General features: G+C 41.3%; 1 protein-coding gene across 8 annotated transcripts in view; it reads left to right on the top strand.

Annotated features, from left to right (window-relative positions):
* ATXN1 (ataxin 1) overlaps window positions 1–26,934 on the top strand; it is a 277,784-nt gene that overhangs the window by 115,998 nt on the left and 134,852 nt on the right. For 6 of the 8 annotated variants that reach the window (XM_071736394.1, XM_071736398.1, XM_071736397.1 and 3 more), the window contains one exon: window positions 2,302–2,424. The gene's annotated coding sequence lies outside the window, so the exon portion shown is untranslated. Of the gene's footprint in view, window positions 1–2,301; window positions 2,425–4,498; window positions 4,626–12,682; window positions 12,780–26,934 lie in introns of all 8 variants that reach the window. The other 2 variants (XM_071736400.1, XM_071736401.1) reach the window with 2 other exon arrangements.

Below are 26,934 nucleotides of genomic sequence, written 5' to 3'. Positions count from 1 at the left end.
GACTACAGTGAATCCATTCAGTCTCCCCCACATTTGCTGGGAGCACTTGGGAGAAGGGAGTTGTACTAGTGAAATGACTATCCAGCAACACAGATTGAGGCACATGCCGATGACTCGTTCCTTATTTTGGTTTACAGGGTCTTTTTCTGTGATGTTTCAGCCTCACATGAGATCAGAGATATGTAACTCTGTCCACGTTATCAGTTGTGCACTAAATCAGCAAGGGTGTTGCGTCCCTCACGTCTGACATGGGGAATACTCTTGTAGAGGATGGGGAAACTGAGGCACAGGAAAATATGGGTTAAGTGACAATGTGCAGTAGGTGCCCAAGTGATCAAGTGTCATTCAGAGCTATTTCAGCCTTTCAGGAAGTCACATAGGATTTGCCCATAGGTCATGCAAAAAGCCTGGAGAATAGGTGAGAGTCTGTCCCTCAAGCAACATTATTTATCTCTTCAAACAGAGCACTAAAATTATAACTATGTATATGAGAACAGGTGGGGTTTATGCTGATTTTGAGCTTAAAATAGAATCCCTGGCCACCTTGTATTTTAGTCAGGGGAAGAAATGGGTGACACTCTTAAATAATCTCTTTAACACTTTTTCTTAAATTAAGAATGGTATCTAGGTGGCATGAGTCATGGACAGAGTGTCCTTATTTCACTTTGAAGTTCCAGCTTTCTCTGGATTTGTGTCACATCTTTAGAGGGTTTTGTGTTCTTCCTGCAAGTCTGTAGGCCTGGCTGTTGCAACCTTTAATCACGTTGAGGGAGCAAGCAGGTTCCTTGGAGCAAGCAGCAACACCACATGAGTGAGAAGCATGGTGGAGTGGGGGAGCAGGGCAATTTAGACAGAGTATATTGAATTTGTTCATTCTGTAAGCAGCTTCGAGGAGTGGTGATGTAGGTGCAGCCTCTGTGCAGGCATCAAGGGAAGCTGGCTTTCCCCCTCAACTCGCATGTTGGTCTTTGAGTTTCGGGTCGTTTTCTCTGGGGGTGTGTGTGGGAATAAACTGTGATGTGGAAAGCTGTCCTTTTTGAGTTTCTTGCTGCTTTTGGAAAAGTTGTGTTTTCTGAAGTACATGCAGGCACAGAAGGCTTTGAATAATGTCTCCATTTCTTATTTAAAAACAATGGAAAATATTTACAGCTGTCTGTCTGTCCTAACTGAGCAAGAGAACCAAAGCTGCTCTGACCAAGATGCACGCAAGGTCGAATCCTCCTCTTGTGTTGTGAAGGTTTGTCAGTGGGGATAGTCACAGGTGTAGCCCTGGGAATGATTTGTCTTCCAGGCTTTTTGCAGAGCAAAAATGAACATAGTCACCAGTCCTAAAAGTTGTTTATAGAGAAATAACTGGGATGTCTTTAATCCAGAGGGGCCATGCAAATGCAAGACCATGCTCTCAGAGGGAAAGTGAACTCTGCACTGGCTGGCAGCATTTGCTTCTCGTGGCCAGGGGATTTTCCTGCTGACAGAGCTTGGTTTGGAGGCTTACGTACCCAGCTGGCTCCTGGCCTGCCTTGCTGCAGGTATGGGAGAGGGAGGAGATTGAAATGGGGGTCGGTGAGAAAGTGTTCTGGTAGCAGCACTCACTGACATTTCAAAACCCTTCAGCCCTTTTTTTGGTGATGGTGGAGAATGTCAAAATCGATTGTATTATTGACCTGCCAGTTTCTCTTACTCTTTTGCTTCATTGCTCCTCCTCCCTTCCTTCCTCTCTCGTCAGCTGGGCTGGGTTTTGTAGTGCTAACGCTGCATTGCTTCTCCAGCACAGCTACTACTTCCCCCATGCTGCTACTACAGAAATACTACAGTAGCCCAGTGAAGATTTAGGGAGTTGGCTCCATGTGTATTATTAGTGGTAATAACAGTAGCAGTAGTAGCAATAAAGCCAATGATTGCTCTCCCCTGTAACAATTTGGTACTTTACATAATGATTTTTTTTTTCTGATTTGTATCTCTGGGCTTTCTTCATTTTTCACTTTCATAATTTTGTGGAGTCTGGTATCCACTGGGTTGTGCTTTAAGTGTATTTTATGCTTTGTAGTGTACTACTTTGCAGATTTAAAAAATGGTTTTGAGTGGCCTAAAATAGTGGGGTTTTGATTTTTCTTTTTTCTTTTTTTAAAATACAACCCACAGAAGAGCATTCATGTTGTTTCTGCTGGGGGGAGTTACCGCACTTGCTTTAGATAATGAAATATACTTTGGAGAAAGGTCAGGTATTTCCCCTGAGCTACACACCAATCACTTGAAATGACATTTTCATTCTGAGTGTTTCTTGTTTTATTTTTGTTTAAGATCTTGGAGCACAGGGAAAGAGTTTTAATGCAAAACACCAGAAAAAAAAGGCTGCAACATCTCCTGTGAGAGAGGGAGAAAGAAGATTTACTATTGCATCTTGAAACGCTCATATGGTTTGAGGTAAGTGATTTGGAGGATCTTGTCATAAGTTACAGTTAGTTTGTAATTAAATAAATCATTATTTACATCAGAGTGTCATGATGTTTCTATTGAAGGCTGTAAAAATAGATGGAAAGGAGAGAACTTTAATGGCAAACACAGAAACAGCAGTAAAAATACGTAATGCACTCATCTTTTTGAAAATGGGCCCCTTGAGGTCCAATCTCACAAACAGGCAATCATTCTAATGTTTATAAGGGTTAAACCCTGTTTAAATCAATGAGGCTATTCTCCCTGTAAGTTAGGCATGTGCCTAAATGTTTCCAAGTTTGGAATCTATATCATCTGGAAACTCTGCAGAAGAACGCCATTGAAGAACATGCAAGGCACAGCCAGGAAAATGCACACACAATTCTCTTACTGTTGGTGATAATGTCATGAGTAATCTGATTTTGCAGCATTCTTAACTGATTTTTTGTATTAAATACATAGTTCTCATGTTTAAACACCTCAGTGAAACACCAAACTTCTTAATAGAGCCTGTAAATTCTACTCCAGCTTTAATAATATGTCTTCCTTAATTGCTTCATCAGTGTGTCTTTGAACAAGTAGAATTAAAAGTATAAGGAAAATAATGCTGCCTTTCATAACTAGAGTTGCAAGTTGCACTTGGATATTTGAATAGCAGCCGACCTAAGAGTTCCTTGACTGAGGCTGAATTGTGTTCTCCTGCCCTAAGAAATTTTTAATAAAGGCAAGCTTGAGTTCCAGGGAAAAGCTCACCTTTTCCCTCTAGCCTTCATTTTTTAGTTTTCATTTCTCATTAGAAAAGAATGACCTGTCTTTTTTGTCTGGCAAAGAGAAAACGTTACAGTTGTAAAACTCTTAACTACTGAAAATGCTGCATAAAAGAAAACTAAAATCTGTCAGACTTTTTCTTAAATAAAATTTTCAAGTTATTTGTTCTGTTCTGTCCCACGAGTGTTCTGAAAGAGACAAAATTACTGTAAGAAACCTACAGAATTCAAAATACCCACATAACATGGAAGAATCAGGGCATATAATCCCACAGATGTAGAATATCAAAATCCCTTGCCTGGTGGCATTTGCAGACATTTTTTGCTTACCAGGTTTCAGACGAGAGGAGAGCATAGCTAGCCTCTGGTGACTGCTCTGTGTTTGCTTTGTAGGAACAGAACTAGTATGTTCCTTTTGAAATCAACAGGCTCGCTGCAGGGAGCTAAATATTTCCTTTCTGGTCAGTAGACAAGAGCCATTGCTAAGGAAATTGTAATAGTCCCGTAGGCTTTTGTACTGATTTATTCAAAAAGTTTGAAACTTTTGCAAATCAGTGTAGTAAACTCCTTTTTGTGTGCAGGTTTTGCACTGAGCACTGTAAGCCCAAACAGGAATAGAAGACTCTCAGTACAAGTCTGAGTCAATTTTTTTATAGTTGTGAAATGAGGTATTAATGCAAAGCTGTTTGAAACTGTTGCTGTAGAGCCTTTTAAGGGCTCTGGTTCTTACCATCCCTTCTCCTCCCCCATCTCTGTAGCTCAGGTGGAGAAGTGCCTTTCTCTCTGGAGTGTGCTCTCTTGCAGGCATAGGGTGACAGTCCTGGCCAAACCAGTGGGAGAAGGAAAAGTGCACCCCAGTGATCCACATGTGACAGCTCTCAGACCACCTTTACTTTTTTTCTATCCCATTCTCATGGTAGCAAGCACTCCTCCTTAGCTCTGAGAGCACAAAGCAAAATACCTTTATTCCTGTCTTTTTTTTTGTTGACATCAGACCAGGATAACGTGCATAATTTTCCTTTCACAGCTGCCTTCTTGTTGCTCTCTGAGGAAGTGCACACTGAAGTTCAGGGGAAGGGTATCATTGTAGCATCTGTGTGGCCTTCACAACTATTCCATCAGCTCTCTCTTGCCGTGACAAAATAGTTTGAATTTTTTTTTAGTTTCCTTTTATCAGAGAGTGCAAGCGCTCACTGGCAGAGTATTAAAGGAAGGAAAGCTCTTTGGTGGGAAAAGACACATTTGAAGATATATTAAATTGTAGTGCTACTCCTGTCCTTTCTTGGTTATTTTTTCAGCACGTGAAAAAATAATGCCTGCTTTTGTGTGCCTGGAGACAGTTCTGTGGTGTGTGCCAGGGAGTTATGTTGGTGCTGAGCTGAGGTGGTGGAGGTACTGACTTTCTCTTGCCTTGTGTTTTTCATCGTGAGTGAACACAGGGGACTGAGCCTACCCAGATTTAACACATGCCTGTTTTATTTTGACTTTCTCTGCTCTTCTTTTAGCTGTCAGTGTGCCCTATTCAGGTGGCATTGATCAGTCAAAATTGTCCCCCCATCCATACTTTTGCAGCTCTCTTAACCCATGAGTTTAGTGGAGTTCTCCAACAAAGATGGCACCAATTTAATTTTTTTTTTTCCTTTTTTTTCTTTCTTCCCTCTAGCTAATGGAAAAAGAGCTTGTTTGTTTGTGTTTTCCCCTCAAGTGAGCTGCATTAGTTCCCAAAGCAACTTGTGTTAAGTGGAAATGAAGCTTTGATAATGTGTGTGCTTGCTGCACATTTGCTTAAGATATTTTTGTCTTCTTGCCCACATGGGTCTTTTCAATGGGGTGCCTTTACTGAGAATCAGAAGGAAAATGCATGGGCACCAGGGACATAATGGAGTTGTTCATTTGCTTCTTTGTGTGTGAGCATTTATAAAGAGGAGGTGGTAGGGACAGGGAATGGAGACCTTTGCTGTGGGAGATGGGTGAGTGAGGTGGCACAGCCCGGGGCACCGTTGTGGTGGGATGTGGCAGTGCCCGTGCTGCTGCCAAGGTGCCCATTATGCTCAGCTCTGGTGGCCATTACCTGGGACTTGCACTGCTTAGCAAGCCATGTGAAAATGTGTGAAGCTTACCCAGCCACTATGCTGGCTAGAAACCACATAAGGCAAAATACTCAAAAGCTGTCGTATTTCCAACACTTTCCTTAAACCATGTGCGTTGGCTTTCCAAAGAGTGATGTAAATATGAACCATGCCAGTACTGTGCTTCCTCATTGTGAGGCTATAGAGGACATGTAAGTCATTTCAGTATGAAGTAGGTAAGAGATTAAACCAAAACCTTATATCCAAGCTCACCGGCAGCTTTGCAAAAGACAGGATCCAGATCTGAAGTCAGTGGTTCACATAGTTTTCTAGTAGTGAGTGGTTTTAACTTATTCCATAAAATGGGAGTAGCCGGGAGTTTTAAACTGCAGCTTTTAAACTAGTTCTTGGCTTTTTCTTATCCACTCTACTCCTCTGCCTTAGGAGGGTTCCTGTGAAAGCCATTTTCTCCACTCCTCTGTGGCCAGGACACACTAAATGAGGGAGTGGAGGGGGGCCTCTGTAGTGATTACCCTTACACGGCCATATGGTTTTTGCCCAAGGAATTTTTCTTCTAAAGAGTTTGTCTTCTCTTCTGGATGAAGGTCTCTGTAGTAATGGGGAGGCTTTGGAGGTAGGACCTTGAAGTTTCACAGACACCAAGGAACAATTATCAGCCTGGCATGGAGAAAACCAGGCCACAGTGGCTGGAGTCCCCACCTCCTAAATACCCCTCTCTCATGACACCATAGCTGAATTACAGACATGAAAAATTGCAGCACTGTAGACAAGAAATTAAAAAAGCCTGAACTTCTATTTCCTTTCTAGATACGGGACTCTCTTCGTATTCTCCCCCTTCTCCTTTGGCCTTGGACACAACATTTCTAGGGCTTTTCAGTCTCTAGCAGTGTGTTTACTGGAGAGGCATCTGGTTAGATGCTACTTTACACATCTGTTACATACGTCAGAGTCAAATCCAGACTACACAGATTTGCAGCATTCCCTGTGGGACTTTGAATCCATAAGCCAATAAATGGCTTATGAGGATACAAAAATGCAGTATTTTAATCTGCTGCATATATTACTGCATTTATTGGCACATATATTACATATAAATGCTAGAGTTCCCTTTGTGTTTGGCAGAGAAGACCTGAATTGGAAAGATGAGAAGTGCTGGTGAGCTGGGCTCTGTTTAGTGTGGCAGTGAAATTGGTCCCTTCTGAAAACACCGTCTTTCTGGTTGGTGGTATGAAAAACAGTTTTTGTGGTGGTTTGAGCAACTCGAGAAGATACTGCCCAAACAGCTGATGTTGTACATTTCAAATTTAATTTCAGAGTTGTCAAACTGTGGGGAGATGCCATATACCTGAGGCAGCATTGATGGCTGAGGCAAAGCACAGGCTCTGCAGTTTGCCCAGGGAATCTGTACTGTGTGCAGTCTGTATAGGAAGCCTGAGTTAGAAATTAGTATCCATGATTTGAACTGAGTTTCCTTTTCCAATAGCCTTGTTGTTCAGGGTTCTGCATTTCTTTTCCTCTCGTTGCTAGTTTTGCAAGGCATAACATTTGGAGAAAACATGTTGCTCTTTAGCTGGTCTTTTTTCATGATCCGTGTAGAAACCAAATGTGATAAGTGCTATTTCCATAAGTGATGGGTTAAGACTACTGATTTGGGTGCTGTGTGTGATCAGCAAGCAGGCAGACTTAATTACAGCTTTCCATGGTTTTTTGTTTGCCCTGGTGGGTCTGTGCTCTCGTGCTGGCAGTCCTTGGACAGAGCAGTTGAGAAGATTATTGCTGATAAACTTGTGTGTACCTCGTCTTCTGTTTTGCTGATACGTAGCAGAGCAACTCTCTGGGGAGGTGAATGATAGCCACTGTAACAGCAGCGTGTGCCAGTGGATGCTTGGGAGCCTCTTGCTAGTTGACTGTTAAAAAATATTGGCAGGGTGCTGGAGGGGATATGGATAACATGGGGGTTAGCACACAGAAGCTGGAATGTGGAAGGTTTTATTTAATCTGAGACACTGTGAAAATGCAAGCTTGGCTGAAAGCGCAGTACAGCAGAACCCTGAATGAAAATGCACTTCTCCTCTGCTAGAGGTGTGGGTAGCTGGAGCCCATGAGGGAGCCCTTTGCTGCTGAGTCCTTCATGCCCAGACTGGGGAGAGCTGTGGGTGTGAGAAGAAGCCATCCAGAGGCCTCACAGACCCTCCCTCTGCAGCAGGGACTTCAGCTGCCAGCCACCCTCTCCTCTCCTGGCTCTGTGTGGCATGGTTGATGTGGGCAGGATACTGCAGCTACTTTGTTTGGAATAATAATATTTTACACTGAAACTGTGGAATACTGCAGTATTTTTTGTAATTATGGGCTGCATGCCAGTCATGTACAATAACATTTTGCTCTTACTGTGCTGTTGCTACTGTAGGCATTCGTTCCAATTTGGGTTGCATTTGCAGTACATGGTTGCTTTTTTTTTTTTTTTTTTTTTTTTTTCTCTAGACTCTGCTCATTATCTATTGTGGATATATTTAGATTATTCATTTCTACCCACGTCTGTCCATGCAAATCTATCTCAGCACTTCTGAGAGTGGCAGTCTCTGTTGAGGAAGCAATTGTTGTGGCTTTCACAGAATTACGTTCTTGTGAAAGTATGAGGCAAGAATGAGATAAAAATGAAGAAGAAAATTGCTTTGTAAGTTTAAAATCAGCTATGGTTTCTGAAAAGTTTGAGGCAGATAAGAGGCTAAGCCTTTCTTTAACTTAGCACTCTTAGCACTCAGGTCTTGGTCTGCACCAAGCTGTAGGTGGCTGAAACCTCTGGGATGGCAGAATCTGGGAGGCACTTATCATTGTCAGAGCCTGTAATGATTCTCTGCGGTTTTGGTTTCAACTATTATTATTTTTTTTTCATTTCCAGAGGAAAGTAATTCTAACTTGGAAGATAGTCAGTAATGTTCATGCCAGCGATTGTTTATTACTGTTGTCATGATTTGGAGATGAAATTTTCGTGAAAGGGAAATTAAAGTCCTAGACATCCGAGTTCACAGCTAGTCCATCTGTTTCTGGAAGGTAGAGGGTGAGTCCAAGAGGAGACGAAGGAGACACGTCTCAGAGGAGACAATTAATTTGTTTCTGGTAAATTTGAATAAAATACAATATGTATACTAAAAGGATAGCACTTTTCTCGCATGTAATTTTCGTGTCCTTTTACTGTGCTGACTCACCAAACAACTTCAGTTTCCATCTGCATTTGGTTTAAATTACCTCAGAGGCCTGCATTTGCACGCTGCTCTGTAAAGTACTTCTCGTCTGCAATCCATTTTTTTGTTTGTTTGTTCGGCATTTCAACTGACTTTTCATCTGCTAGGTCTCTGTTTCATTAACATTTGAAACCAGTCACTCTGTGTGCCTGCTTGGGCCCTGTATAGGCAAAAGCCATATTGCAGCAACAGATAAAAAAAGAAGTGAATCACTGCTTTCTGCCTTTCCATTAGATTACCTAAACCACTAGGCATAAATACGGCTTTATGTACGATACAGAGGCATGATTATCTCACTGCATTTGTTGGAACAGTGCTGGAAATGAATGTAGTTCTTCTTCTATCATATATTCAACAAGCTACAATTAAAAATAGTATGTTGGCATGCCAGAATAGATGTGTTATTCTCAGAACTTGATTGAAGCCATTTCAAATGTTAGACTTGACATGGTGTTGTTCGGAAAACCTTAAGAGTCAAACAGCAAAATAAATCTGTTTTGCTACATCAGAGTTAACTGGACAGTAAAATCCATTGACTAAAAAGATTCAGGTCTGTACTTAGTTAGAAAACCTGGTTCATATTTGTCATTAAGGATAATTTATTTACTATATGGCAAAAAAAAAAAAAAAATAAAAAATCACAGAGCAGCAGGGTTCTACTGAGCTTGTGCTAGGCCCCAGGTCTCTTGACACCTGTGGCAGCAATCTGAGTTACAGGTAGCAATACTCTCAGTATTCAAAAGCTCACCTATGTAGGAGTTTAATTTCAAATGCCTATTTGATCTTTCTTTAGTTTTTTTTGGTTTGATTTTTTTTTCTCCACAAACTAACAACATTTAAGAGTCATTCTTAGAATTTTGCAGAGAAAAATTTTCTCAGCATTTGTGGCTTTATGAAAGATAGACATGACTTAGAGATCAGAAAACAGTGCTGTCAGTTTTATCTTGATGGTATTCCATTCTCTGCTCTGAAAACCTGATGAATAACAATGAGTGAGTCAAAGATTTATTAATTTTTTTTCCCTTCCCCCCTTGTGCAATTCCATTGCCATTTTTAGAATGGGGGGCAGTGTGCTTGAACTGTGTTTGGGTTTTTTTGGTTTTTTTTTTTTAAATTCAGAGTAAATAGGGTTATGCCAGATTACAAGAATCATTGTATGTTACTGTGCGTTTTGGTAACAATACATGAGCTTTGTTGAAGAATCGACAGTAAAAGGCAGAAGGCATTTGATAGAGAAGTGTTGTATCTCTGCTTCAGCAGCATGAAGATCTCTCTATCATGCCTCTTTATCATGTTGTGATGAGATTTTGCTTAATTATTTTCTGTGTTTTGTCAGCTGTGCTCAGCAAAGTTGCCTGACAAAACAAATTATCAGTGAATTTGGGAGACTTGGACCAGCTTGAAGCACTTGTTGAACCACAGCATCCTTCTGTCTTTGCCTCAGTTTTCTGTGTGAAAAACAAGGATTATGTCTTCTATCTATTTTAACAGGATGTTTAGAGTAGAAATACTGAGGACAGAGAATTGTGTGGGTACTACTACCTAAGCAATGAGGTATGTTTAAGATAAGCAATGTTGTAAGCTGTTCTTGGCAGTATTCCTGGACTTATGATGAGTGATAATTGTAATTCTGAGTATTTTTATTTTTAAATTGCAGAAGTGGCCTGTATCAGGTATATTCTGACATGTCAGAACGAATGTATGAGGTATGAAGCTGCTGAAAAGAAAAGTAGGGAAAGAGGGTAAAGCAGTTGCAAAGGGAAGACCTGTATATTTTTTTTTCTGAATTTTACTTAAAATTGACCCAAAAAACCCCCCAAAGTCCCCAAACCAAAAGAAGCGCAAGTGTCTCCTTAAGAGTTGCTATGTCAAATTTGAAGAATGATTTGAATTCAGTAATTAAAGTGTGAAATGGAGGGGTTTTAGTTCTGCTTTAAATTATGCATCTCAAATTAACCTTAGCTGCAGAGTCTCTGCTGCCGCCCCCGTAATGACACATTATTGGTACTAATAGCTTCTTTGTGACTTGAGATACAAACAGACGTCCTAGACAGAAACATTTCTGCTTTGAACTAAATAACACACACGGTGTGCATTCCCTCCTTGGGTTTCTGGTGACAAAGCCTGGCTCTTCTGGGGGCTGGTGCTCCTGAGCTCTTCTTCTGAGTTTCCACACACTGCTCCCTGTCCTGACAGGCGAGGGCAGCTGAGTGAAAACTTGCTTTGCAAGCTTGAAAGAGCAGGAGAATAGTAAATTTGGAGTGAACGTGGAGCCTGGCCAGATACAGAGCGTTGTAGGGAAGCAGGACAAAGACTGGAATGTGGGCAGTGGAGGGGAGGAGGAACTTCCAGCAGATGATAATCTCGGGAGGAAAAGAACCCAAAATTGTGAGGGAAATGGAGAAGCAATGCCAGGACTTAAGGAGGAAATTACTAAATAAGGGAGGGGTGAGATTAATAAATAATATCAGCAATAGTGTTTTGTTAACCCTTTACGAGCCCTACTGACATGAAAATAGAATTTTTGGAGCTCTGTGCTCCTAAGTCATTGTTTGAAAAACTTCACCACTACCCAAAATTTCACTTACAGGTTTTGCAGCATTCTCCTGGGATGAGAGTCATAGTTACCACCTGCACGTAGCTACTGGGCTGACAGCTTGAACATAGTGTGGATGAGTAAGAATGGCATAGCCTGGGGAGCCATGTACAGAAGATGCACAGAGTTTTGCATATTGATGGAAAGGAGGAGTGGCTTGGTGTAAGGCAGGTCCAGAATTTAAACTCTGGCTTCTCTTCCCAGAGATGCTCACTAGCTCATTGTTTTATCAGTGGGATGGCAAGATGTGGGACACTGGCTGCCTGCCCCCTTTCAAGCTGCATCTCTGGGAATTTTCTTGTTGGCTATGGTAGGTGTGATGGAGAGGTATTCCTGCCCCATGTTTGTGACATGTGGTCTGTCACAGGCTGTGTGAGCTTGTGTGGCTGTCTGGGTCTGCTGTCAGCAGAGAGTGCTGGGGAGTAAGTAATCTTGCAGGATTCTGGATCCGAAGCAGGGTGGCATTTGAGTATGTAGAATCAAATACCAGAAACTATTTGGGTGCCTCCTTTGTGTTGCTCCAAGGACTCACATGCCTGAACTAGGACCCAAGACATTTTAAAAAAAAAAAAAAAAAAGTAGGTACACTATACATCACATTTACTAATGCATTAGAGATATTTGTATTAATAATTAAAACGCCATTTGGGATTGCCACAGTAATAGAACAGAATGTGTTTTGTCATTTTTCTTTTCAGTTCCTTTTTGTTGATTGATGAATTTATTGATTTCTGCCATTAATTTAGAGCAAGGTTCTGCTTAACCTTTATAAGCTGTCGAGAGTACTAATGGAATGAAGTCAGAACTCTATAATAAAGGACTGAATTGAGGCCTAGAAGACATATCTAGTGTTTTGCATCAAATAGATTTGTAAAATATTACAGCCTTTGTTTGTCCTAATTGGTAATTTAAAAAATACTCATTTGATATTCATTATGAATAACCTAAAACAGCACTGGAAAATAATGGAAAATAAAGGAAACAAGCTACCTCATATTTTCCATTGTGTTTGTAGTTAAATGTAAGCTGGTTGGAGTCGGTGGGAATATGAATGTGTGACTTGGAGGGCAGGACTTCACCATAAAAGAGACAGCAGTCCTTCTCAAACCGTGCATGAAAAAAAAAGAATAAACTTCTGAAACTGAGGTCTTAAAAAACACAGACAGGTGTAATCCAAGAGAAATGAAGTAGGAATTGCATTAAAGTTCACAGGCATGTGTATACAAAATGTTTTCATATTTCTTAGCTCAAATTTATTCTTGTTTATGTCTTTGATTTTTCCTTATAATTTACATTTAATTCATTAGTCTGTTACCTCATTTTTTTTCCTACCTACAGATATACCTGGCTTATGAATATGCTAGAATGTATGTTGAATATGAACAATTAAAAATTGTTAGGTCAGTCGTGTTGTTACCCTTTTCCATGGTCATGTTTCTCTGTTTTCCAGCTATAAAAGACAATTTGTTGTAAAACTTGAATTTGTATAATATGTTTTTTCAGTACTATTGTTTTAGCCATGCTTGAAATATGTGTTTTCATATGTATTTTCAGGACCAGTTTTGGATGCAATTATATGATGACTCCTGCTGAGCGATATTTGATCCCATTGAGTTGTCTTATCTTCTGAGTGTTCATGACATATCTTATGGTATGCACTGACTTTCTCCTCCTTGTGGGTCTTGTTGTGTACTCTTAATTTGTCATTGGACACATTATTGACATCTTGGGAATTGTAACCGATGACAGAAAACCCATAAAATACAGTGAGTGCTTGAGATGCATGCATTTTTTGCTTTTAATTGTTTGGTTTGGATATGGTGTGAGTTGAACGTGTTTCGGGTTTTTTGGGTTTTGTTGTTTTTTCTTTCCAACTGAGTGTTTTTTCTTTCCCATTGATGAGCAGTGGGAGGGGAGCTGTGCTGTCAATCAAAGCCTCTGCTTAGCTCCACAAGACTTGTGCTAACAGCAATACCCACTTACTTCTTACATAGCATTTTTCCAAGGCTTTGCAAACAAAAGCTCATCCCTTGTAGTGTCTAGCATCTCTCCTGCACTAGTGCCACCCCAAAATGGTGGCTTTCCTGGGACAGGGGTTGGCTCGTGTTGTTGGTTGCCTCTGATGGGAGGTAAGAGTTGTGCCATCAGAAGCACATGCTTCTGCCTTCCAGCTGCCAGTGATGTCCAAACTTTACTGGGGAGAAAGAGGTCCAAACTTTACTGGGGAGAAAGAGTTGGTCTGGCTGTGAACATGGCCACTCATTAGTGTAATACTAATGGTTTTAGCCCTGCTTCCAGGGAACAGTTACTTCTCCATGCTTAATTTGAGGTGTCTTGCTCTGTTGCCATAATACAAAGTGGGCTATAGAAATTGTCTGCTGCACAAGGGGATTGTAGAATAGCTGCCTGAATATGCAAAGTGCTGTGTGAAATTGTTCCACTTACTGCTGTTACATGTAACACCTACAATGACTATAAATGAAGGTTATTAGAAGGGGGAAAAAACTATATTATTTCAGTTAGTTTACTTTGTGCATATTTGACAGCCATCTGTGTATAGTCAGTTACATAATTTCCTGGGATAGTCAGATTTCTCTTTATTTGTATGGCTCTTTCTCTCAGCAATAGGGCAAAGAAAATACATTGAAGATCAGAAAAATGTGTCTGTAAAGCCAGGAAAAATTGTCAGCAACCTCAAGAAGAGATCTAAGTACATGAAACTGCTTTTGACTCATCTTCCAAGAGCAACTCAATTCCAGAATAACAGTGCCCTTTTGGGCTACGTTTCAAAATTCTATGATAGTACTCAGACAGAAATTACAAGAATCAATAGCAAGCCCAGCACATCTTTTCTTTTCATGACAGGTTCACTGATTGCCACCAGAGAACAAATAGGGCCCTGTTCAGCGTAACCATCAGAACTAGTAGTGATGGATTTTGGTCTCCATCCTAAAGTGTGTTTAGGGATACACTTTGTGGTACATTTACACCCATAGTCCAAGGGCAAGGAGGGTTGTTTTCTCCATTGTCCTTTCCCGCTCTTGCTTTTATGCTTCCACCTTGAGGTGGGGCTGTGCTGTTTGGTGCCTTTCCAGGGCAGGGAGAGCATGCCTAGCCAAACAGATTAGAGAACAAGTTGTTTTGAGATACCGTAGTTTTACAAGGTGTGTTTTTTATTGCATATCCTGCTTAGGACCTAGTAAGGAGCAATGTTTTCCCTGTCTGTCTGGACCTCTTCTGCATCAGGTCTGTGGTTCAGCTGAGCATGGGTTTCTTTTCCTCCAGGGAGGTTCCCATGCTTTTGTTGTGTTTCATCAGCCTGATGTGGCAGCAGGTTGGTAACCTGTGCATGTGTTGTTTTGCAGGTTAACTGAAGCTCTGTGACTTTTTAACCTACTGTCCATAGGCCCTTGTTTTACAAGATCATTAAGGTGGGCAGGATGGTGACAGCAGCAGTTCTGCCCTCCCTTTGGGTGCTCATTAGATGGCTTCCTTGTGCTGACATAAGCATTGTATAGTTGTGCTCTGAGCCAGGTCTGGGAAAGGATCCAAGTCAAAAATAATCCCGTAAAGAAAAAAAAAAAAAAGAAAAAGAGAGAGGAAAAAAACCCAGGTACGTTTTCAGCAGGATCTGTTCCCGGATCTAGCTCACCATTGCTCTCACCCTGGCCTAAGAATTAGTGGTGCAGGGGGGAGGTAGGGATGAGCAGCTGGGGCAAGGTGGTCAGGGATGCTGCCTGCTTGTCTGGTGTCAGGCTGAGGAATTGGAGCACTCAGGAGTGTGCTGTATCTGTCCTTGAGTCTGTCAGCCCAGCTGCACTTACAGTAACTTCCAAAGCTCCAGGGCAGTTTGTGGCTAAATGTACCTGAAAGGTGGTGCTTGAAGGTGTGGAGACCCCTTAAGCTGAGCAATGTGTGGTGGCTGGTAGACTCAGATCAGCTCTCCCAAGTGATAAGAAGTTGTTAGCAGAGGCTCAACTGCTGACGTTGTTAGGCCCCCTCTTGACACTGTCCCAGCTTGGGTTGAATCACACACATTTTGGGAGGGTCAGTTGTTAAAGTTGATAGGAGAAGAGAGCAAAGTGCTCTCTGGGGTTGACTGTTAATTTCAAGGGACAGCAACAGCTCACCTGCTGGGTCCTGCCTGTCCTGAGGTGCTCTGCTTCTAGTTGTGGGGTGGGAAGGTGTTTTGTATGTTTTCTTTGTGGGTTTGTGTGGGTTTCTTTTTGATTGCCTCAAGGGATCAAAATTTATGGAAGCTAGGAAAGTTGGGAGGTGAGACTCAACTGGTTTTGTTTGGGTGACCAACTATTTATCCCTGGAGTCAAACAGGTCTTTCTAGCCCCACCTCTGTGTAGCTTCCCTTCAACACATTTTGACACCTTTGTGCTTTGTTGGGTCTAGCTTCCAACCTCAGGGGACTGCACTCCTTTTTGGCTGGTGTTGCTAGGGTTTCACCTGCCTGATCCACCCATCTGCACGGGCAGCCCTGCTCTGCACCACCACAGAGGAGCTAATACGTAGACATACTGTGGTTTCCTTCTGTTTTGCTTTGTAACCAGTCCACTGGTAAATATAGCTTGTGTGTGGTTATAAATTCATTCTCTCATTATGGGCAGTTGTTGTGTAATAATGGTGTAGAAATTATGGCTGGGGATTATTGTGGATAGTTTGTTTTTTTGTTGTTTTTTATTTATTTATTTACTGCAACTCGACATGCCTTGCAGTGGGAAGAGCGGCCTTTGGTAGCTGTGTGAAGACAGGACCACAAGTGAGTGTCAAGCATGAGGACAGGCACCTTCTTGGGGGTGTCTGACTTTCATGTGGCTCCCTTTGTGTGGCTACATGGGCACTGCAAGGCAAATCAGAACCTGTGCTATTCAGACACCTTCCTATTCTTGCTTGCACTCTGTGGGCAGACACACTGTCCCTCCCTGGAGTTTTTTTACTCTGTGTGTGTTTATTCTGAAATAAACCCCTCCCGTCTCTCTGAAGATGTTGGTGCTACACTTCCTGAAGCTGTTGTATCTCTGGCTGCTCTCTGGGCAGGGTCCTCTGGGTCCTGCTGCCTGGCTGAGGTGAGGCAGTGGCAGGGCTGAGGCAGAAGTTCTCAGGTCCTGCTCCCCAGAGGTCTTCCCTTCAGATGGGATCCCTCATGCAGTCCCTCCCACTGCTAAGATGTGGAGTTAAAATAAGGGCGAGGTTTTTGTTGTGTTCCCCCCACACCTCCCATTCCTTAATTTAAAATTCCAGTCAAGCAGATCCAGAACAACACTGCTTCTCCCTGTTGAGTTCTCCTTTTCCTCTCATCCCTCAATTTTACATTCTCCCCTGCGCTGTGTTTGCAGGCCATATGTGTCCTTTGAACTCTGAAGAAGCTGTGCCAAAAGGAAGCCTTCTTCTTCTCCCCTCCTCCCATCGTGGAGCTGCTCTTAGATAATTGCAATTAGTATACACAATGGGGAGCAAGCCCAGAAGTGAAGGTCGTGGGGTGAGCGCCTGCAAATTTCCCGAGAGCTTCCAAAACGCTCGCTCTCAGTCTTTGGTTTTGCTCTTTAAACCTGCAGTAGTTCTTTGGATCCAAAACATCTGCTCCTGCTCTGGGAGGTGTTCATAACCTGAATTTTCCTGCCCTGCCCCTGGTGAGGTGGTGGGACAGCTCCAGCAGGGCCCCTGTGCTGAGGAGGAAGGTGGAGCTGCCCCTCATGGTGTTGCAGAGCTCGGCAGAAGCAAGACGTGAGAGTCAGCAGCTTCTCAAGCATTCTGTAGTAGGGCGAGCCCTTTAGCTGTGTTCCTGGGCAAGGTGCCTGCCACAGGCTGATGCGAGTGAGAAAGAAGAATCTTGTCCTGTTAAACAAAGAAGTGGGGGAATGGCTTCCGCCCTCTCAGAAGCTGCAGAGATGAGTTGTGTGCTGCTGGGCGAGTGTGCCCTCCTGGCTGCTGTGCAGGGCTCTGCATCAGCTGCTGGCTCAGCCAGAGGGATCACTGTCCTGTTGGGCATCAGTTTTCAAGGAGAAAGTCTTCTGTGGGGAAGGGTGACAGGTGCCTGGGTCCCTTCCCCTTCCGCCTCCAAGAAATGTCTTACGTGTTAAACCAGGTTTCTGACCTCGTTTCTTAAGGGAGTTTTAAATGGGGAGGAATAGGAGTATTAATTAGTGCCTCATTAAGTACTTGTAGTCAAGTATGGTAATTTTCTTGAAAAGATAGTGTATTAGATGAATAAATATACTCTCCGTGAAAAAACGAATACAAAGTCATTTTAAACCACCAACAGTATCGTACATGTCTGAAAAATTACTGTGATTAAAACTAATTTTTTTCAATACATTAAAAAGACTGTTAGGCTGTTTAACTTGTTGATCTCTAATTTTTCTCAAATCTAGTGCTTCTGGACTTCAGCTTTACCTGCAGGAACAGGAAATATTTTTTTCCCCACTTCATTTTTTGGCTTATAATTACTGGGTTTGAGTTGTGGGTGTGTTGTTGTTTTTTTGTTTGTTTGTCCGTTTGTTTGTTTTTCTGTTGTCTCAGAGATTGGCCACAATGAAAGAGGAGACCCTAGACAGGGTAAAGTGGTGATAAGAAATGATGTGGAGATTTCTTTGATGAGTTTTATTAATGTGATCTAACCATGTGCTGATCTCTAGATTTGTGGCTGAGAATAAATATTTTCAAGGTTATTTCCTCCTATCCCTTTTGTCTGTAATACAGTATAGTATAAATATATATATTATTAGAGCAAAGGTCATGTCTGCTAGGATCACATAGGCTTCCTTCAGTTATTTCATATGATTCCACTAAGTTTGCCCCTTAGTTTTGGATCAGGCCTTTCCTTCACTATCTACTGAGCTGCTTCACATTCAGCTACTAAATCAGAATTGCCTTCTATGATGGGAGGCAATAAAGTAAATGATTGGAGCTCCAGACATAATTTGTATCTGTGGGTTTGCCATAGTCACTGATGAAGTTCAAGTAGTTATTTACGGGGGACACAGACAATCAAAGAAAGCTTAGTGTAAACTGGAGCAGATACTGGGTTTACAGCAGCCTAAGATTTAAAAATCAGCATCTTAGGGTTTTGTGGCATTAGGAACAAAGGCTCTTGCTCACCAATTTCATCACAAACTTTGAAAGTGTTTTTATCTTCTTTTGATTGACCTGTTTCCTTGGTAGGGATAACTGCATGACTAGGTGTCTGTCACTTGAGTCCCCCAGAACTCTTGATCATGGTAACAAGTCTGTGGTAGAGATTCAGAGAATGCTAGTAGTCAGTTTTGGGTGTTTACTAGCTCACTGTTTTTTGTGGCTTTGGTATCTGAGACCTTTATGTGGCCCTTTTGAAAATATTAAAAGTTGTCCAGCAGACTAAAATACTCCATCTGGGAGTTTGGGTACTATGCTTTCTCAGGTGCTTTCAGACTATTTGATGATGATGATGACTGCTATTTTTCTTTCATAACAAGACACACCTGTAAGCTCTGTGTCTAAGCAGATAGCCTTTGCATCTGATTCTCAACTCTTTAATTTCCCTTTTATCTGTGCTGTTCTTGGCCTGTTTCAGCTTTGCCAAGCATATGTGTTTGTGGTAGAAGTTTCTGTCTTCTGGTCACAGCAGCCTCGATTTCTATTGTATCTAAAGGTGTTTTTCTCAGCAGAGCCATTAAAGACACTTCCATCTTACTCAGGCAGTGTATGTGCAAGACAGACATTTTCCTTGTATTTGGGACACTTGCAGAACCTGCAGTGGATGGATAACTGTCTCTGAAAGGTTTTGAGGCATCTGTCCTTTTGTTTGAGAAAATGGTAGTGGCCAGGGCTTTTTGGTGGCCTGTGAAAATAGGTACAGTATATGGCTTGAATGTTCAAGGAGCCTGTCTGTGTGGAGCAGTGCTCCTGGACATCTATGAGAGCTCTGTTGTTCTTAATACAAAGTGCCTCCCAAGACGAATGGTCTGTGCTGCCATAATGTTCCAATGTATGATTAATAGTCTTTTCTGGTCTTAAATCAGACCAAATCTGTCCGTTGACTTAGCTTGAAAATCCTCTTAGTGCAAATTATCTCATTTTCAGAACCACCTTCTAAGGTTACAACTCTTCATGTAAGCACCCAGCTGGCTGCAGTTATGCCTGCACCATGGCTGCTGGAATGACACTCCCAGGTGTAGCCATGTAGATCTGCCTGGGAAAAATCCATTTTCCATGCCAGTTACCTTCCCTTGTTGTCTGTCGATGTTTTTCCCACCTCTTGCAGAGGACACAATCAGGCTAGTTTTGGGGGTTTTTTTGATTTGTTTTGTTTTATTTTTTAAATTGTGACATTGCAGCTATAAATCTGTAAAAACTGCAAGGGCATGACAAAGTAGATCTGACTGGTGGCACTGTTAACTTTTTCTTAGCATTTCCCTGAAATTCTGGCTGACATTGTCCCTTAATACAAATACATTATTTGCAGGGAGCTCTGTTTAAGCTAGCAAATGATTGTGGCAATGTGTGAGACTAACTGTACTGGAGAATAAAGAGCAGTGCAGCATTTATGATGATAAAATAATTTCAGGTCATGTCTTTTTTTCTTTGTGTAGTTTTCCTTTTATTACTGGTGCTAAAATGGCTCTTGCAGCGCAAGTGAGAAAACTAGACTGAACCTCCTGTTTTTTTGTTGGGCTCCCAGCTGGAAACCCCTCCCTCGATTTTCCATTGATAAAAGTGTCACAAAGGGAATCTAGAGCAGAGGAATAGGTGGAAATAGAACAATACGAAGTCTTGGACTTGAATCACAAAAAGAGTTTACTAATGTAGGTACAGTACTAGATGAGCTGCTGCTCCTTTCATGACCAGGTTCATTTAACTGTGGTCTTAGCATTCGTGGGTGCCTTCAAAGCCATGTAAGAAATCAGCTATTTATTGTGTTGTTGCTGCAGAGGCTCTTTAAAAGGGTATTGCAGAGCATTTTCTTCTCTCCCTTTCTACAGACCGTTTTATCTGACCTTCAAGAATTCAGAGTCGCAACAGGGGCCAAAAAAGCCCACATACAAGAGTGCTTTTATTGTTAATTTATAAAATACGTCTTTCACTAATAAAATAAAGGTGTGACATTTATAGAGCTCTGGTAAGGAACAGAGCAATAGGAAAGGCCCAGATCTCATACTGTTCAAATTAAGGCAGCTGATTTCAATGAGGGAAGAAGCAGGCTTGCTGAATGCACAGGTGAACACATGCATTGAGGCATTACCATGATACTCAAAAAACTTCCAGGAATATTATGCAAGTATTGAGAAGTAACTTTGTAGAGGACTTGGTTCAGTTAAGTTACTGAAAGTTCTTAGAGCTCCTTCAGAGTGTTTGGAGGGGGAAGATTGCTTGGGTTTAGTTCCATTTGGTGGTAAGTTTACAGTTTTTCTCTGACTTACTTAGCATTGTATTACTAAAACAACGGCTTATCTGTTGTTGCTGTGTTTGAGGTGTGTGTCAGGCTGGAAGAGATGACTGATGTTTGCCACAGTGTTTTTGTGGCCACCTCCTCGTTGTCCTGCATAGGTGAGTGTTTGCTTGTGATGGTGGTGAGGAAGGGACTTGGAAGCACCTGTGGACTACAGTTGGTGTGTCTCTTCTTGTACTGGGTGCTGCAGGAAACGTGATGGTCTGGGACCCAGAAAGCTTGATCTTGAATGAGACAGGGATCTGCTTTCTGCAGCCGCAGTGCACACAGCAGGTGCTCGACACTTCAGAGCAGTGCACAGCACCCTCCCTGTTCCAGACCTTTTAGATCTCTGGAGCTTAACTGTGAAGCACTGTGGTTGTCCTCTTGGCATACCTTCCCACATCAAAGAGAAGGTGCTGCTCTTTCCCTCTTGTTCTCCTCTTTTTTTTCACCCCTTCTTTCCCTTTTCCTGTTTGTCTTAAATTTGCCAAAATGCCCCAGAGCTGCACACTGAAATCTGTTTCCTTGTTCTGACAGTTTGTGATGGGGAAACAAGAATGCACACAGCTATTTAATATGGGTTGATAGTATAGCAGGAATCTGTTACGTAAAGAGCAAATAAGTGTGATATGGTTGGCCTATCCATGTTGATAAAGGATGCAATATGCAAAACAGTAAATGATCAAGAAGGAAGACTGGAAAGAGTGTTTAGATTTAATGGACATTTCCAATCTATTCATCTGACCCAATAAAGCAAAGCTGTTGTACTTCAGGCTGTTTTTTCTCATTGAGGTTCTATTAGGCCATTCTTCCTTAGAGAAGAAGAAAAAAAAAAGCAAATGCAAGAAATAAAAATATTTGTAGCTGAAAAATAATTAGTAAGAATAAATCATGGTGTTCTACCTTCATAATTCCATTAAAAAGTTGCTTTCCAGTGAAAACTGACTGAAATCTAGGAGTAACCAGTTTCATTAAATTATGTAATTTGTGTAGCATTTTGACTCTGCAGGAATTTTTTTCTTCTTGTCAATATAGGGAGATAAGAGTCAGTAGAGTTGAGTTCCTAATTGCTGCCACCCTGCCCAACATGCTATTTCCATGCACAGGGATAGATTTTTCATGCCTATGCATTACTCATCATAATGAAAATACATGAGAGGCAAAACATGCCCTTGCTTCTGTACTCTATAAGTAAATACAGCACAGGCCATTTATTTTGATCACTATTTTGTATAATATGCAGTAACCACATGCAAATACCATATAGGAAAATTATAAAAGTCAATTTTTATTAGATAGTAAATGGCATAGAAGTTGGTGAACATTTAAAAATCAAGCTACCTGCATTACCTTTAAGAGACTCAGATTTGGAAAAGGCTTGTTATCAGTAACAGTGGGCAGAGCATCCACTGAATCAGTGTTACAATTCAAGAAAAGGCTGCCAGACATTGAAGGGAAGGGAACCAGTATTGCTTTTCAATGCTCTTGGTGCCAAAGAAGCAGAATAAGTCAACAGAGGAAAGAAGTAAGGTTCTGAAGGTGTGTTTTTTTTTCTGTTACATAAAAAACTAGGCATTTATCAGAAATTATGGCAATTTAATTGAGTGTTATGCTTTGAACAGTTGTAACACTAATAGGATGGAGACAGTGTGAGCATTAGCTACAACTATGGCTGCAGTTACTAAGAGAAAACCATGTTCTGTTATTAGAATGCCTGAAAGGCAGCAGTAACTTAAAGAGGCAGGAGACTAAAGTTGTCCTCTTTTTAATTTTATTGTCCACTTGCTTTTTTTGAGAAAGCTTGTGCTCTTGATTCATCCAAGATGTGAAATCCCTTCTTTCTCTTGCACCTAAAGCAGCTTAAAGAGTTTTTTTAAAAAAGAGAGTATGCATTTGAAAGTATATATCTATTTAAAATTAAATTACTGCTATAAGAGTAAACGTTTGAGTTTCTGTTCCTTGTATCCCACTAAAACTTATAGGTCATGCACAAATTATTCAAAGGTTCTTTTCCCTTACATTTATCATCAGGTTTCTGATGTGAGAAAGTAGTAGAAAATAGTATTGTGAGCCATTGCATTGTTTGCTTCTTTTCAATGGTGTCAACAAACTTTTTTTTTTTTTTTTTTTTTTTTTTTTTTTTCAGATGTGATTGAATTTTATTCATTAGAGAGATTACAACACACGAACAGTTTTGCCTTTAAAGTACTGGCATTTCAGCTGTTTATAAGAAATGTGTTTATGCTTTGGATAGAGATCACTTGGTGCTGGTGTTAAATTAGGGCTGAAGTCATGGAAATCTTGACTTTTCACTAACTTCATGCATCTTGGCAATTTACATGTATAGTGGGCACCTCACTCATTGCAGTTTCCAAATGTAAGCAGATACTGTGCTCAGGAACACCAGGACATAAAAATGTATTATTAATACTGGTTTTGTCTCTGTTATTTTATAAATGGAGAGGGCAGAGGTATGGCTTGTATACATTTATATATTACCATCAAGTAAAGCCATTCCAATAGAAACAGAATGGGAATCTATCCTGCTAGCCACTATTTTTGGAGAAAATGCTGGAAACTGCTTGTGTAGTTGTGTCTGTATGTTGGATTCTTCTGTTCTCTATACTTTCTCTGTGGGAAAAGGTATTCTCTAGTCAGCCTGTTTTTTTCCAGGTGACCAAATACACATTTTCAGCAGGTCTTACCTTCTTCCCTATCTGTCAGCTCCTGTTATTTACATTTTTCCCATTTTCCAATTTTCACTACTATAGTAGCATTTTCCATCCCTATGTTTCCAGTTGTAGCACCAAGATAGGATGTCTTTATTAATTTCCTTTCCTCCATTTCCATACTGATCACTCTGGATTCCCATATCCTGAAGAACTTGAAGTCAAGCTGAAGTTGTGTCTTCATCCACATGACTCAAAATGCCCAGTAAAACTGTATGGCTCTGTGAATATAAAAGTGATGGTCACATTTCTGTAGTGCCAAATCAGGGGAAAAGTTGGTGGAGGTTCTACAAGGGTTTGCTGTGACTAGATAGATGCTTTGCAAATCCTGCTGTGCTGGCTCACAGTGCATTCCTCTTTGGACTTTCCACTGGGTAACATTACATCAAATTGGATGAACCATTCTCATTCCAAATGTCAAATTTGTGTTGCTTAATTTCCAATGAGGATGTAATGTGATAGTGAAATTGTTCTGTAAAGGGTCATACACTGTTTTACTGTCAGTTTGTGAGGCTCAGACAGAAGGAAGTGATCAAAAACACTCGATGCTCATTATTTATTAATTGTGTTCTGGCAGAGTCTTTCTACACTCTGGGTTTTTGGTTGTTTCTTTGTTTACAAACAAAAAAAGAAAAGCCCAGTTCACAAAAAGAAAATAAATCCAAAAAGGGAAATTTGTTAACAAATTTTTCTGACAAGGAGGAAATGGCATTTGGGGATGTTTGAGTGGAGGTGCCTTGGAGTGCAGGGTGGGCAACTGGATGTCCTGAAAGTGAAGAATAACTTAGAACACAGCAGACCATGAATCTTCTATACAGGCATGCTGGGTAACCAGAAAATATTTACCCTAGTAAGTTCTGGGGGGCGGGGGGTGGATATTTTAAGTGCTTGTACTTTGCAGTTGGAATGGATTTACTTTCTTAAAAAAAAACCCAAAACATCACACACAAAAATAACCCCAAACAAGAATCTCCACGTGTGTCTTCGCTTTTCTATATCTCTTCCTTCTTTCTGTACATATTCAAGTAAAGAACAGTAGATTTAAATAGTTTTATCTTTCTTCACTAGCAGTAGTTTGTTGATTTTAGAAGTCCTAAAGCTGCTTAAAGCTCAGTCTTTTGTTCTGTAGTAAACTCCCTGAGGACAGACATTTCATAGATACTGTGGCCTGTATGGATGTCTGCAAGCCTTGGTTGCTAATATTGCTCCCACCCCCCTGGCCCTGGAGATTGAAATTTGCCAAATATCGGTGATTTTTCACAGGATCAGCATAACCCATTTGCCAAATTTTCAGTCTTGCTCCTCAGCTCTAAGCCATTTTTATATCTTAATAAATCAGTAACAACAGCAACAGCAGCAGAAGTCAGAGCTACAGATTTTATTTGCTTACTCTTTTGCTTCAAAATGGCTGAATTTCTTTTGCTGAAACTTTCCCAGAAAAGATCAGCCTGAGGTGGATGTTATCATGGAAGATTTCAATTAAAATATTTGCAAGTGTTGTAAAAAGCTTAAACCAAGGCCTTTGAGGGAGAGGCTGAATAGTCTTAAGCATGGTGGTTAAATTTCATTCTTTGGGTTGCTGGTCTAAAGGTGTTAAAATCAGGTAGAAGCAGCTGCAGTGCTATATATATATCCAGTGAGGATATACAGTGAGGCCATTGCACTCTGTTATGCTGTGGCCCTGTTCTCATCAGTTGAGCCCCAGGGCTTCTTCAGCATCATCTTTCCTCAAAAAGAAGAAGCCATTGGCAGCTGCAGAAGCTCCTGCTGCTCTGCTCTGCTTTTACCCTTTCAGTGCTTTTTGGAAAATTGTGGAAGTAGTTGTACCCAACAGGGGTCTGTTTGCTGTTCCTCTTGTCCTGAAAGGCTATGGTGGCTTTTCTTGGACCGTGTCAAAACCAGTGAACTTCCTACTTCACAGAACGTGAGTCAAGGTCCCACCCCTGGTGTCTCCAGGCAGAAGCATCTGGGCAGAACCAGTGTCCTTGGCTCTCATTGCAGAGTTTTTGTGGGGAGGGAGCTCCAGCATGAGGGTGGTGAAGGGGTGGCCTATGTCCCACCTGGGCCTCTTAGTTGGGACAGCCAGGGCCTGGGAGAGGCCATGGTGTGCACCCATGCCTGCACACCATCTTGCTGATTTTGGCAGTGTAACCAGTCAAGATACAGAAAATGTTTGCTTACTGGGGTCTCCTGAAGAGAAAAAGCTTCAGCTTCAGGCTGTGGCTTGCAGCATGTCTAGGAAGCTGGTCAGGGCAGGACTATGGGAAACACTTGCAGATGTGCAAGATCCCAACTTTCCCTGTTTGTGAGTGGCTGTCTAAAACACTGCTGAAAGTCCTCTTTGCAGCTCCTCTGTGCTCAGTCTTCTCCAGTTGAAGCTGTGAGTAATATTTGCATACCTCATTGGTTGTTCAGGCTGAATTAATATTTGTAGAGCACACTGTGTTCCCCATTATGAAAGGACTGCATGAAAGCTGCTGTTCCTGGCCAGATACATCCTATTCTTGAATGTTGTACTTAGAAGGACAGAGAAGACTCATTGCAGTTGTTTAGAAAAACCCTCAATATAAGTGTGAATGCTTTTTTTTTTCTTTTTTTTTTTTTTTTTTTTTTTTTTTCTTTGCACAGGTGTTGTATTTATAGTAAAGTGGGAACTCCCTTCTTTCCTTTCTTTCATTTTCCATTTGTTATTCTGGCTACCATTGTGTTGCATACTGGGGGAATAGTATATGTATATTTTTCAGGGTCTTTCTTTGCTTACAGAACCCTTCCAAAACATGCATAAATCCTCTAGTAATGATTCTTGCTAAGCTGAAAACATAAATAGATAATTTTCTGGTAAAGCTGATTGGTATTCTTTACATCTTGATCTTATGCCTTGCTTATTCACACTTCATCTGCACAAAAGATATTTCTGCTGTATTCTGAATTCTGTTTCACACAGTCCAGCGAGATGTTAATAAAAAACAATTTTGTAAATCTTTGCAAAACCAAATTAGAGCATTAACAGAAATCTGAAAAAAAAAATCTGAAAAAATATTTAATCCACCGTATTAAAGGTGGTTCTGCTGATAGATTGTCAAAGTTCTCCTCAATTGTGTGAAAGAGGCTGATTTCTCCAAGGGTCCTGCTTACAGAGCATCTGCTGGAGGTGACAGCATCAGGAAAAATAGAACCAGTTATGATATCAGTGCTGTCACTGGGTTAGCATCATGGCCCACAAGAGCAGAGCAGCACGGTCTCCTGCAGGAAAACCTGGGATTGTAGCTTTTAACAGCTGAGGTTCTGCTTGTCATGTCATGCTGCTGTAAATCCTGAACAACTCCATTGAAATGGCTAGAATTACTCCAGATTTATGCCAGTTTCGATGAAAAGAGCTTTCTGCTGAATGGATCTGGGCAGCCACTCGCCAGGTGGAAGGGAAAGCAGTGACTCAGCATTAGGCACTTGCTGCTGATCGCTGGCTCTTGCCAAGCTCAGTCACAGATTTTCTTTTTTTCTCTTTTGATTTTTCTTTCCTTCTTCTCCCTGCACTCCTTCTTTTTCCTCTGGGTGAGTGGCTGCTTTGTGCACCCTGAAAAAGGAGGACTTAATATCTGATGGAGGAAGGGAGGGGGGGGGGGGGGGGTGGTGAGGAGTGGGGGGTGGAAATGGACCAG

Source organism: Heliangelus exortis, chromosome 2 (genome assembly GCF_036169615.1).
Source record: "Heliangelus exortis chromosome 2, bHelExo1.hap1, whole genome shotgun sequence".
Taxonomy (NCBI): domain Eukaryota; kingdom Metazoa; phylum Chordata; class Aves; order Apodiformes; family Trochilidae; genus Heliangelus; species Heliangelus exortis.
This window is presented reverse-complemented; position numbering and strand designations above follow the sequence as displayed.